Below are 11,585 nucleotides of genomic sequence, written 5' to 3'. Positions count from 1 at the left end.
CAAAAATGAAAACATTTTTGAAAACTACAAGTCTCATGGGCTTTAGTGGTGAAATAATATTTTAAAAAATCGTTCGGGAAATGAGTTTACTCCCTGGGTACTTTCTTTGTATACTTTTGACTATACGGGCCGAGTCCGGGATTTACGGGAAGTCGCGGGTTTTCGTTTGCCGGCGTTTAAACTTCTTTTATTCAGCGTCTCATCAAAAATGAAAACATTTTTAAAAACTACAAGTCTCATGGGCTTTAGTGGTGAAATAATAATTTAAAAAATCGTTCGGGAAATAAGTTTACACCCTGGGTACTTTCTTTGTATACTTTTGACTATACGGTCCGAGTCCGGGATTTACGGGAAATCGCAGGTATTCGTTTGCCGGCGGTTAAACTTCTTTTATTCAGCGTCTCATCAAAAATGAAAACATTTTTGAAAACTACAAGTCTCATGCGTTTTAGTGGTGAAAAAATAATTTAAAAAATCGTTCGGGAAATGAGTTTACTTCCTGGGTACTTTCTTTGTTTACTTTTGACTATGCCCGCTTGAGTCCGGGGTTTACGGGAAATGGCGGATTTTCGTTTGCCGGCAATTAAACTTCTTTTATTCAGCGTCTCATCAAAAATGAAAACATTTTTGAAAATTACAAATCTCATGCGTTTTAGTGGTGAAAAAATAATTTAAAAAATCGTTCGGGAAATGAGTTTACTCCCTGTGTACTTTCTTTGTATACTTTTGATTATACGGGCCGAGTCCAGTGTTTACGGGAAATGGCGGGTTTTCGTTTGCCGGCGATTAAACTTCTTTTATTCAGCGTCTCATCAAAAATGAAAACATTTTTGAAAACTACAAGTCTCATGCGTTTTAGTGGTGAAAAAATAATTTAAAAAATCGTTCGGGAAATGAGTTTACACCCCGGGTACTTTTTTTGTATACTTTTGACTATACGGGCCGAGTCCGGGATTTACGGGAAATCGCAGGTTTTCGTTTGCCGGCGATTAAACTTCCTTTTTGTATACTTTTGACTACACGGGCCGAGTTTGGGATTTACGGGAAATCGCGGATTTTCGTTTTCCGGCGATTAAACTTCTTTTATTCAGCGTCCCATCAAATATAAAAATATTTTTGAAAACTACAAGTCTCATGCGTTTAGTGGTAAAAAAAAAATATAAAAAATCGTTCGGGAAATGAGTTTACTCACAGGGTACTTTCTTTGTATACAGTCGACTATAAGGGCCAAGCCCGGGATTTATGGGAAATCGCGGGTTTTCGTTTGCCAGCGATTAAACTTCTTTCATTAACCGTCTCATCAAAAATGAAAACATTTTTGAAAACTACAAGTCTCATGCGTTTTAGTGGTGAAAAAATAATTTAACAAATCGTTCAGAAAATGAGTTTACTCCCTGGGTAATTTCTTTGTATACTTTTGACTATACGGGCCGAGTCCGGGATTTACGGGAAATCGCAGGTATTCGTTTGCCGGCGATTAAACTTCTTTTATTCAGCGTCTCATCAAAAATGAAAACATTTTTGAAAACTACAAGTCTCATGGGCTTTAGTGGTGAAATAATATTTTAAAAAATCGTTCGGGAAATGAGTTTACTCCCTGGGTACTTTCTTTGTATACTTTTGACTATACGGGCCGAGTCCGGGATTTACGGGAAGTCGCGGGTTTTCGTTTGCCGGCGTTTAAACTTCTTTTATTCAGCGTCTCATCAAAAATGAAAACATTTTTAAAAACTACAAGTCTCATGGGCTTTAGTGGTGAAATAATAATTTAAAAAATCGTTCGGGAAATAAGTTTACACCCTGGGTACTTTCTTTGTATACTTTTGACTATACGGTCCGAGTCCGGGATTTACGGGAAATCGCAGGTATTCGTTTGCCGGCGATTAAACTTCTTTTATTCAGCGTCTCATCAAAAATGAAAACATTTTTGAAAACTACAAGTCTCATGCGTTTTAGTGGTGAAAAAATAATTTAAAAAATCGTTCGGGAAATGAGTTTACTTCCTGGGTACTTTCTTTGTTTACTTTTGACTATGCCCGCTTGAGTCCGGGGTTTACGGGAAATGGCGGATTTTCGTTTGCCGGCAATTAAACTTCTTTTATTCAGCGTCTCATCAAAAATGAAAACATTTTTGAAAATTACAAATCTCATGCGTTTTAGTGGTGAAAAAATAATTTAAAAAATCGTTCGGGAAATGAGTTTACTCCCTGTGTACTTTCTTTGTATACTTTTGATTATACGGGCCGAGTCCAGTGTTTACGGGAAATGGCGGGTTTTCGTTTGCCGGCGATTAAACTTCTTTTATTCAGCGTCTCATCAAAAATGAAAACATTTTTGAAAACTACAAGTCTCATGCGTTTTAGTGGTGAAAAAATAATTTAAAAAATCGTTCGGGAAATGAGTTTACACCCCGGGTACTTTTTTTGTATACTTTTGACTATACGGGCCGAGTCCGGGATTTACGGGAAATCGCAGGTTTTCGTTTGCCGGCGATTAAACTTCCTTTTTGTATACTTTTGACTACACGGGCCGAGTTTGGGATTTACGGGAAATCGCGGATTTTCGTTTTCCGGCGATTAAACTTCTTTTATTCAGCGTCCCATCAAATATAAAAATATTTTTGAAAACTACAAGTCTCATGCGTTTAGTGGTAAAAAAAAAATATAAAAAATCGTTCGGGAAATGAGTTTACTCACAGGGTACTTTCTTTGTATACAGTCGACTATAAGGGCCAAGCCCGGGATTTATGGGAAATCGCGGGTTTTCGTTTGCCAGCGATTAAACTTCTTTCATTAACCGTCTCATCAAAAATGAAAACATTTTTGAAAACTACAAGTCTCATGCGTTTTAGTGGTGAAAAAATAATTTAACAAATCGTTCAGAAAATGAGTTTACTCCCTGGGTAATTTCTTTGTATACTTTTGACTATACGGGCCGAGTCCGGGGTTTACGGGAAATTGCGGGTTTTCGTTTGCCGGCGATTAAACTTCTTTTATTCAGCGTCTCATCAAAAATGAAAACATTTTTAAAAACTACAAGTCTCATGCGTTGTAGTGGTGAAAAAATAATTTAAAAAATCGTTCGGAAAATAAGTTCACTCCCTGGGTAATTTCTTTGTATACTTTTGACTATACGGGCCGAGTCCGGGGTTTACAGGAAATGGCGGGTTTTCGTTTGCCGGCGATTAAACTTCTTTTATTCAGCGTCTCATCAAAAATGAAAACATTTTTGAAAATTACAAATCTCATGCGTTTTAGTGGTGAAAAAATAATTTAAAAAATCGTTCGGGAAATGAGTTTACTCCCTGGGTACTTTCTTTGTATACTTTTGATTATACGGGCCGAGTCCAGTGTTTACGGGAAATGGCGGGTTTTCGTTTGCCGGCGATTAAACTTCTTTTATTCAGCGTCTCATCAAAAATGAAAACATTTTTGAAAACTACAAGTCTCATGCGTTTTAGTGGTGAAAAAATAATTTAAAAAATCGTTCGGGAAATGAGTTTACACCCCGGGTACTTTCTTTGTATACTTTTGACTATACGGGCCGAGTCCGGGATTTACGGGAAATCGCAGGTTTTCGTTTGCCGGCGATTAAACTTCTTTTTTGTATACTTTTGACTACACGGGCCGAGTTTGGGATTTACGGGAAATCGCGGATTTTCGTTTTCCGGCGATTAAACTTCTTTTATTCAGCGTCCCATCAAATATGAAAATATTTTTGAAAACTACAAGTCTCATGCGTTTAGTGGTAAAAAAAAAATATAAAAAATCGTTCGGGAAATGAGTTTACTCACAGGGTACTTTCTTTGTATACATTCGACTATACGGGCCAAGCCCGGGATTTATGGGAAATCGCGGGTTTTCGTTTGCCAGCGATTAAACTTCTTTCATTAACCGTCTCATCAAAAATGAAAACATTTTTGAAAACTACAAGTCTCATGCGTTTTAGTGGTGAAAAAATAAATTAACAAATCGTTCAGAAAATGAGTTTACTCCCTGGGTAATTTCTTTGTATACTTTTGACTATACGGGCCGAGTCCGGGGTTTACGGGAAATTGCGGGTTTTCGTTTGCCGGCGATTAAACTTCTTTTATTCAGCGTCTCATCAAAAATGAAAACATTTTTAAAAACTACAAGTCTCATGCGTTGTAGTGGTGAAAAAATAATTTAAAAAATCGTTCGGAAAATGAGTTCACTCCCTGGGTAATTTCTTTGTATACTTTTGACTATACGGGCCGAGTCCGGGGTTTACAGGAAATGGCGGGTTTTCGTTTGCCGGCGATTAAACTTCTTTTATTCAGCGTCTCATCAAAAATGAAAACATTTTTGAAAATTACAAATCTCATGCGTTTTAGTGGTGAAAAAATAATTTAAAAAATCGTTCGGGAAATGAGTTTACTCCCTGGGTACTTTCTTTGTATACTTTTGATTATACGGGCCGAGTCCAGTGTTTACGGGAAATGGCGGGTTTTCGTTTGCCGGCGATTAAACTTCTTTTATTCAGCGTCTCATCAAAAATGAAAACATTTTTGAAAACTACAAGTCTCATGCGTTTTAGTGGTGAAAAAATAATTTAAAAAATCGTTCGGGAAATGAGTTTACACCCCGGGTACTTTCTTTGTATACTTTTGACTATACGGGCCGAGTCCGGGATTTACGGGAAATCGCAGGTTTTCGTTTGCCGGCGATTAAACTTCTTTTTTGTATACTTTTGACTACACGGGCCGAGTTTGGGATTTACGGGAAATCGCGGATTTTCGTTTTCCGGCGATTAAACTTCTTTTATTCAGCGTCCCATCAAATATGAAAATATTTTTGAAAACTACAAGTCTCATGCGTTTAGTGGTAAAAAAAAAATATAAAAAATCGTTCGGGAAATGAGTTTACTCACAGGGTACTTTCTTTGTATACATTCGACTATACGGGCCAAGCCCGGGATTTATGGGAAATCGCGGGTTTTCGTTTGCCAGCGATTAAACTTCTTTCATTAACCGTCTCATCAAAAATGAAAACATTTTTGAAAACTAAAAGTCTCATGCGTTTTAGTGGTGAAAAAATAAATTAACAAATCGTTCAGAAAATGAGTTTACTCCCTGGGTAATTTCTTTGTATACTTTTGACTATACGGGCCGAGTCCGGGGTTTACGGGAAATTGCGGGTTTTCGTTTGCCGGCGATTAAACTTCTTTTATTCAGCGTCTCATCAAAAATGAAAACATTTTTAAAAACTACAAGTCTCATGCGTTGTAGTGGTGAAAAAATAATTTAAAAAATCGTTCGGAAAATGAGTTCACTCCCTGGGTAATTTCTTTGTATACTTTTGACTATACGGGCCGAGTCCGGGGTTTACAGGAAATGGCGGGTTTTCGTTTGCCGGCGATTAAACTTCTTTTATTCAGCGTCTCATCAAAAATGAAAACATTTTTAAAAAACTATAAGTCTCATGGGATTTAGTGGTGAAATAATAATTTAAAAAATCGTTCGTGAAATGAGTTTACAACCCGGGTACTTTCTTTGTTTACTTTTGACTATGCGGGCCGAGACCGGGGTTTACGGGAAATGGCGGAGTTTCGTTTGCCGGCGATTAAACTTCTTTTATTCAGCGTCTCATCAAAAATGAAAACATTTTTGAAAATTACAAGTCTCATGTGTTTTAGTGGTGAAAAAATATTTTAAAAAATCGTTCGGGAAATGAGTTTACTCCCTGGGTACTTTCTTTGTATACTTTTGATTATACGGGCCGAGTCCAGTGTTTACGGGAAATGGCGGGTTTTCGTTTGCCGGCGATTAAACTTCTTTTATTCAGCGTCTCATCAAAAATGAAAACATTTTTGAAAACTACAAGTCTCATGCGTTTTAGTGGTGAAAAAATAATTTAAAAAATCGTTCGGGAAATGAGTTTACACCCCGGGTACTTTCTTTGTATACTTTTGACTATACGGGCCGAGTCCGGGATTTACGGGAAATCGCAGGTTTTCGTTTGCCGGCGATTAAACTTCTTTTTTGTATACTTTTGACTATACGGGCCGAGTTTGGGATTTACGGGAAATCGCGGATTTTCGTTTTCCGGCGATTAAACTTCTTTTATTCAGTGTCCCATCAAATATGAAAATATTTTTGAAAACTACAAGTCTCATGCGTTTAGTGGTAAAAAAAAAATATAAAAAATCGTTCAGGAAATGAGTTTACTCCATGGGTACTTTCTTTGTATACTTTTGACTATACGGGTCGAGTCCGGGGTTTACGGCGGGTTTTCGTTTGCCGGCGATTAAACTTCTTTTATTCAGCGTCTCATCAAAAATGAAAACATTTTTGAAAACTACAAGTCTCATGCGTTTTAGTGGTGAAAAAATAATTTAAAAAATCGTTCGAGAAATGAGTTTACATCCCGGGTACTTTCTTTACTATACGGGCCGAGTCCGGGATTTACGGGAAATCGCAGGTTTTCCTTTGCCGGCGATTAAACTTCTGTTATTCAGCGTCTCATCAAAAATGAAAACATTTTTGAAAACTACAAGTCTCATGCGTTTTAGTGGTGAAAAAATAATTTAAAAAATCGTTCGGGAAATGAGTTTACTCACAGGGTACTTTCTTTGTATACATTCGACTATACGGGCCAAGCCCGGGATTTACGGGAAATCGCGGGTTTTCGTTTGCCGGCGATTAAACTTCTTTCATTAACCGTCTCATCAAAAATGAAAACATTTTTGAAAACTACAAGTCTCATGCGTTTTAGTTGTGAAAAAATAATTTAAAAAATCGTTCAGAAAATGAGTTTACTCCCTGGGTAATTTCTTTGTATACTTTTGATTATACGGGCCGAGTCCGGGGTTTACGGGAAATGGCGGGTTTTCGTTTGCCGGCGATTAAACTTCTTTTATTCAGCGTCTCATCAAAAATGAAAACATTTTTATAAACTACAAGTCTCATGCGTTGTAGTGGTGAAAAAATAATTTAAAAAATCGTTCGGAAAATGAGTTCACTCCCTGGGTAATTTCTTTGTATACTTTTGACTATACAGGCCGAGTCCGGGGTTTACAGGAAATGGCGGGTTTTCGTTTGCCGGCGATTAAACTTCTTTTATTCAGCGTCTCATCAAAAATGAAAACATTTTTGAAAAACTATAAGTCTCATGGGATTTAGTGGTGAAATAATAATTTAAAAAATCGTTCGTGAAATGAGTTTACAACCCGGGTACTTTCTTTACTATACGGGCCGAGTCCGGGATTTACGGGAAATCGCAGGTTTTCGTTTGCCGGCGATTAAACTTCTTTTATTCAGCGTCTCATCAAAAATGAAAACATTTTTAAAAACTACAAGTCTCATGCGTTGTAGTGGTGAAAAAATAATTTAAAAAATCGTTCGGAAAATGAGTTCACTCCCTGGGTAATTTCTTTGTATACTTTTGACTATACGGGCCGAGTCCGGGGTTTACAGGAAATGGCGGGTTTTCGTTTGCCGGCGATTAAACTTCTTTTATTCAGCGTCTCATCAAAAATGAAAACATTTTTAAAAACTACAAGTCTCATGGGCTTTAGTGGTGAAATAATAATTTAAAAAATCTTTCGGGAAGTAAGTTTACACCCTGGGTACTTTCTTTGTATACTTTTGACTATACCGGCCGAGTCCGGGATTTACGGGAAATCGCAGGTATTCGTTTGCCGGCGATTAAACTTCTTTTATTCAGCGTCTCATCAAAAATGAAAACATTTTTGAAAACTACAAGTCTCATGGGCTTTAGTGGTGAAATAATATTTTAAAAAATCGTTCGGGAAATGAGTTTACTCCCTGGGTACTTTCTTTGTATACTTTTGACTATACGGGCCGAGTCCGGGATTTACGGGAAATCGCAGGTTTTCGTTTGCCAGCGATTAAACTTCTTTTTTGTATACTTTTGACTATACGGGTCGAGTCCGGGGTTTACGGCGGGTTTTCGTTTGCCGGCGATTAAACTTCTTTTATTCAGCGTCTCATCAAAAATGAAAACATTTGTGAAAACTACAAGTCTCATGCGTTTTAGTGGTGAAAAAATAATTTAAAAAATCGTTCGGGAAATGAGTTTACATCCCGGGTACTTTCTTTACTATACGGGCCGACTCCGGGATTTACGGGAAATCGCAGTTTTTCCTTTGCCGGCGATTAAACTTCTTTTATTCAGCGTCTCATCAAAAATGAAAACATTTTTGAAAACTACAAGTCTCATGCGTTTTAGTGGTGAAAAAATAATTTAAAAAATCGTTCGGGAAATGAGTTTACTCACAGGGTACTTTCTTTGTATACATTCGACTATACGGGCCAAGCCCGGGATTTACGGGAAATCGCGGGTTTTCGTTTGCCGGCGATTAAACTTCTTTCATTAACCGTCTCATCAAAAATGAAAACATTTTTGAAAACTACAAGTCTCATGCGTTTTAGTGGTGAAAAAATAATTTAAAAAAATGGTTCAGAAAATGAGTTTACTCCCTGGGTAATTTCTTTGTATACTTTTTACTATACGGGCCGAGTCCGGGGTTTACGGGAAATGGCGGGTTTTCGTTTGCCGGCGATTAAACTCCTTTTATTCAGCGTCTCATCAAAAATGAAAACATTTTTAAAAACTACAAGTCTCATGCGTTGTAGTGGTGAAAAAATAATTTAAAAAATCGTTCGGAAAATGATTTCACTCGCTGGGTAATTTCTTTGTATACTTTTGACTATACGGGCCGAGTCCGGGGTTTACAGGAAATGGCGGGTTTTCGTTTGCCGGCGATTAAACTTCTTTTATTCAGCGTCTCATCAAAAATGAAAACATTTTTGAAAAACTATAAGTCTCATGGGATTTAGTGTTGAAATAATAATTTAAAAAATCGTTCGTGAAATGAGTTTACAACCCGGGTACTTTCTTTACTATACGGGCCGAGTCCGGGATTTACGGGAAATCACAGGTTTTCGTTTGCCGGCGATTAAACTTCTTTTATTCAGCGTCTCATCAAAAATGAAAACATTTTTGAAAACTACAAGTCTCATGCGTTTTAGTGGTGAAAAAATATTTTAAAAAATCGTTCGGGAAATGAGTTTACTCCCTGGGTACTTTCTTTGTATACTTTTGACTATACGGGCCGAGTCCGGGATTTACGGGAAGTCGCGGGTTTTCGTTTGCCGGCGTTTAAACTTCTTTTATTCAGCGTCTCATCAAAAATGAAAACATTTTTAAAAACTACAAGTCTCATGGGCTTTAGTGGTGAAATAATAATTTAAAAAATCTTTCGGGAAGTAAGTTTACACCCTGGTTACTTTCTTTGTATACTTTTGACTATACGGGCCGAGTCCGGGATTTACGGGAAATCGCAGGTATTCGTTTGCCGGCGATTAAACTTCTTTTATTCAGCGTCTCATCAAAAATGAAAACATTTTTGAAAACTACAAGTCTCATGGGCTTTAGTGGTGAAATAATATTTTAAAAAATCGTTCGGGAAATGAGTTTACTCCCTGGGTACTTTCTTTGTATACTTTTGACTATACGGGCCGAGTCCGGGATTTACGGGAAGTCGCGGGTTTTCGTTTGCCGGCGTTTAAACTTCTTTTATTCAGCGTCTCATCAAAAATGAAAACATTTTTAAAAACTACAAGTCTCATGGGCTTTAGTGGTGAAATAATAATTTAAAAAATCGTTCGGGAAATAAGTTTACACCCTGGGTACTTTCTTTGTATACTTTTGACTATACGGGCCGAGTCCGGGATTTACGGGAAATCGCAGGTATTCGTTTGCCGGCGATTAAACTTCTTTTATTCAGCGTCTCATCAAAAATGAAAACATTTTTGAAAATTACAAGTCTCATGCGTTTTAGTGGTGAAAAAATAATTTAAAAAATCGTTCGGGAAATGAGTTTACTTTCTGGGTACTTTCTTTGTTTACTTTTGACTATGCCCGCTTGAGTCCGGGGTTTACGGGAAATGGCGGATTTTCGTTTGCCGGCAATTAAACTTCTTTTACTCAGCGTCTCATCAAAAATGAAAACATTTTTGAAAATTACAAGTCTCATGCGTTTTAGTGGTGAAAAAATAATTTAAAAAATCGTTCGGGAAATGAGTTTACTCCCTGGGTACTTTCTTTGTATACTTTTGATTATACGGGCCGAGTCCAGTGTTTACGGGAAATGGCGGGTTTTCGTTTGCCGGCGATTAAACTTCTTTTATTCAGCGTCTCATCAAAAATGAAAACATTTTTGAAAACTACAAGTCTCATGCGTTTTAGTGGTGAAAAAATAATTTAAAAAATCGTTCGGGAAATGAGTTTACACCCCGGGTACTTTCTTTGTATACTTTTGACTATACGGGCCGAGTCCGGGATTTACGGGAAATCGCAGGTTTTCGTTTGCCAGCGATTAAACTTCTTTTTTGTATACTTTTGACTATGCGGGCCGAGTTTGGGATTTACGGGAAATCGCGGATTTTCGTTTTCCGGCGATTAAACTTCTTTTATTCAGCGTCCCATCAAATATGAAAATATTTTTGAAAACTACAAGTCTCATGCGTTTAGTGGTAAAAAAAAAATATAAAAAATTGTTCGGGAAACGAGTTTACTCACAGGGTACTTTCTTTGTATACATTCGACTATACGGGGCAAGCCCGGGATTTACGGGAAATCGCGGGTTTTCGTTTGCCGGCGATTAAACTTCTTTCATTAACCGTCTCATCAAAAATGAAAACATTTTTGAAAACTACCAGTCTCATGGGCTTTAGTGGTGAAATAATAATTTAAAAAATCGTTCGGGAAATAAGTTTACACCCTGGGTACTTTCTTTGTATACTTTTGACTATACGGGCCGAGTCCGGGATTTACGGGAAATCGCAGGTATTCGTTTGCCGGCGATTAAACTTCTTTTATTCAGCGTCTCATCAAAAATGAAAACATTTTTGAAAATTACAAGTCTCATGCGTTTTAGTGGTGAAAAAATAATTTAAAAAATCGTTCGGGAAATGAGTTTACTTTCTGGGTACTTTCTTTGTTTACTTTTGACTATACGGGCCGAGTCCGGGATTTACGGGAAGTCGCGGGTTTTCGTTTGCCGGCGTTTAAACTTCTTTTATTCAGCGTCTCATCAAAAATGAAAACATTTTTAAAAACTACAAGTCTCATGGGCTTTAGTGGTGAAATAATAATTTAAAAAATCGTTCGGGAAATAAGTTTACACCCTGGGTACTTTCTTTGTATACTTTTGACTATACGGGCCGAGTCCGGGATTTACGGGAAATCGCAGGTATTCGTTTGCCGGCGATTAAACTTCTTTTATTCAGCGTCTCATCAAAAATGAAAACATTTTTGAAAATTACAAGTCTCATGCGTTTTAGTGGTGAAAAAATAATTTAAAAAATCGTTCGGGAAATGAGTTTACTTTCTGGGTACTTTCTTTGTTTACTTTTGACTATGCCCGCTTGAGTCCGGGGTTTACGGGAAATGGCGGATTTTCGTTTGCCGGCAATTAAACTTCTTTTACTCAGCGTCTCATCAAAAATGAAAACATTTTTGAAAATTACAAGTCTCATGCGTTTTAGTGGTGAAAAAATAATTTAAAAAATCGTTCGGGAAATGAGTTTACTCCCTGGG

The sequence above is a fragment of the Hydractinia symbiolongicarpus genome, chromosome 1, assembly GCF_029227915.1.
Source record: "Hydractinia symbiolongicarpus strain clone_291-10 chromosome 1, HSymV2.1, whole genome shotgun sequence".
In the NCBI taxonomy this organism is placed as follows: Eukaryota; Metazoa; Cnidaria; class Hydrozoa; order Anthoathecata; family Hydractiniidae; genus Hydractinia; species Hydractinia symbiolongicarpus.
Note: the sequence above shows the minus strand (reverse complement) of the source record.